This window comes from Schistocerca cancellata, unplaced genomic scaffold (assembly GCF_023864275.1).
Source record: "Schistocerca cancellata isolate TAMUIC-IGC-003103 unplaced genomic scaffold, iqSchCanc2.1 HiC_scaffold_242, whole genome shotgun sequence".
Taxonomy (NCBI): Eukaryota; Metazoa; Arthropoda; class Insecta; order Orthoptera; family Acrididae; genus Schistocerca; species Schistocerca cancellata.
The window spans coordinates 67,501-70,000 of record NW_026046264.1 but is presented as its reverse complement, the minus strand read 5'-3'; the positions used below and the strand labels follow the sequence as shown (position 1 = coordinate 70,000).

Genomic DNA, 2,500 nt, shown 5'->3' with positions numbered 1-2,500 from the left:
CGGCGCATCCTCAACGCACACAGTCCTCAATCGGACCAGCACACTGCAGATGTCCACCGCGCTTCGCACCGGGCCGGCGAGGACCCACTTTGGCTGCACGGCGCCGCGCGCAGGGTGCCCCGGCGCGCAGCTGCGCCGCCTGCCGCGTCCGTCGGCCGGCGCGCCTGCCACTGGGCGCCCCCACCAGCCGGCTGTAGCGCGTGCGCCCACGCACCGCGCGGCCAGCACGCCGGGCGGCCCCCCCTCACCGGCCGGGGACAGTCCCACCCACCCACAGCCGCGTATCGCTTCACACCCAGATTCACATTCACGTTCGTTGGTATGGTGGGGACCGCTTCGTAGCTGTACCGATCGTTGCCCTCACAGATGTACCTCCAGCAAGGACAACCGCACCACAACGGGTTACCAGTTGTTCATTTGCGTAACGTCACCAGTAAACGTACACGTCCATCCCCGTTTGCAAAGTCAACTATTATTGCATGCCTGCCTGTCAGGTGTCAAGACACACTACATCCGCTCACATCCACGCAACAAAATGTGCCCGACTAGAGGGCACGTGGAAGGTGCCCCCGTACGTATGCGATGTCCACTGCGCGACCAACTGTCAACCGGCCTCTGTAGCATGTCGCAGATGTGGAACGCGGGGCACCGTGCTATCACATTGTGTGAGAAGAGACTACTACGTCTGCATACACGCGCCACTACATGAACAGACGGCTCATGCTGATCGCCATCCACTGCGTCCATTACTCCCACACGTCTCTATGGCGTACCACACTGCAATGCAGCTGTTATGGGGAGATGACACGTAGCTGTGTACACAACATTCTGAGCGGGTTGCGGTTGGACAATACATTACTGTAACGTGTCATATGCCAATTACAGAGCAGGGTAAGGCACAACTTGGGTTAGGTTAAGGCACAACTTGGGTTAGGTTAAGGCACAACTTGGGTTAGGTTAAGGCACAACTTGGGTTAGGTTAAGGCACAACTTGGGTTAGGTTAAGGCACAACTTGGGTTAGGTTAAGGCACAACTTGGGTTAGGTTAAGGCACAACTTGGGTTAGGTTAAGGCACAACTTGGGTTAGGTTAAGGCACAACTTGGGTTAGGTTAAGGCACAACTTGGGTTAGGTTAAGGCACAACGTGGGTTAGGTTAAGGCACAACGTGGGTTAGGTTAAGGCACAACGTGGGTTAGGTTAAGGCACAACGTGGGTTAGGTTAAGGCACAACGTGGGTTAGGTTAAGGCACAACGTGGGTTAGGTTAAGGCACAACGTGGGTTAGGTTAAGGCACAACGTGGGTTAGGTTAAGGCACAACGTGGGTTAGGTTAAGGCACAACGTGGGTTAGGTTAAGGCACAACGTGGGTTAGGTTAAGGCACAACGTGGGTTAGGTTAAGGCACAACTTGGGGGTAGATTGCGGTGCAAATTGCGTTACATTGCGGTGCAAATTGCGTTACATTGCGGTGCAAATTGCGTTACATTGCGGTGCAAATTGCGTTACATTGCGGTGCAAATTGCGTTACATTGCGGTGCAAATTGCGTTACATTGCGGTGCAAATTGCGTTACATTGCGGTGCAAATTGCGTTACATTGCGGTGCAAATTGAGTTACATTGCGGTGCAAATTGCGTTACATTGCGGTGCAAATTGCGTTACATTGCGGTGCAAATTGCGTTACATTGCGGTGCAAATTGAGTTACATTGCGGTGCAAATTGAGTTACATTGCGGTGCAAATTGAGTTACATTGCGGTGCAAATTGAGTTACATTGCGGTGCAAATTGAGTTACATTGCGGTGCAAATTGAGTTACATTGCGGTGCAAATTGAGTTACATTGCGGTGCAAATTGAGTTACATTGCGGTGCAAATTGAGGTAGGTTAAGGTGCAACACAGGTTAGGTTAAGGTGCAACATAGGTTAGGGTGCAAGATGGGTTAGGTTAAGGTGCAAGATGGGTTAGGTTAAGGTGCAAGATGGGTTAGGTTAAGGTGACATAGGTTAGGTTAAGGTGACATAGGTTAGGTTAAGGTGACATAGGTTAGGTTAAGGTGACATAGGTTAGGTTAAGGTGACATAGGTTAGGTTAAGGTGACATAGGTTAGGTTAAGGTGACATAGGTTAGGTTAAGGTGACATAGGTTAGGTTAAGGTGACATAGGTTAGGTTAAGGTGACATAGGTTAGGTTAAGGTGACATAGGTTAGGTTAAGGTGACATAGGTTAGGTTAAGGTACAAACTGGGTTGTGTTATGGTACACATTGCGTTGTAGTACAGTACACGTTAGGTTTGGGTACGGTACACAATGTGGTATGGGATGGCGTGTTGTGGGGGGGGGGGGTGAGGTTCGTTGATATCGACCGTAGGACGTGGATGCCCGAGGCAGCGTCAGTGTGTCAAAGGAGTTATGTCACGTCGGGATGCGCTTTTCGCTAGTGAGAGGGGGCGAGCCGTGTCTGTGGTTGCGGCAGACCTGTGTGTTTCATTCCTGCCAGTGTGT

At 51.4% G+C, this 2,500-nt stretch overlaps 1 protein-coding gene across 1 annotated transcript in view; it reads left to right on the top strand.

The window, feature by feature from the left end:
• LOC126113206 (uncharacterized) overlaps positions 1–2,500 on the top strand; it is a 36,987-nt gene that overhangs the window by 30,056 nt on the left and 4,431 nt on the right. The gene's annotated exons all lie outside the window — the stretch shown is intronic.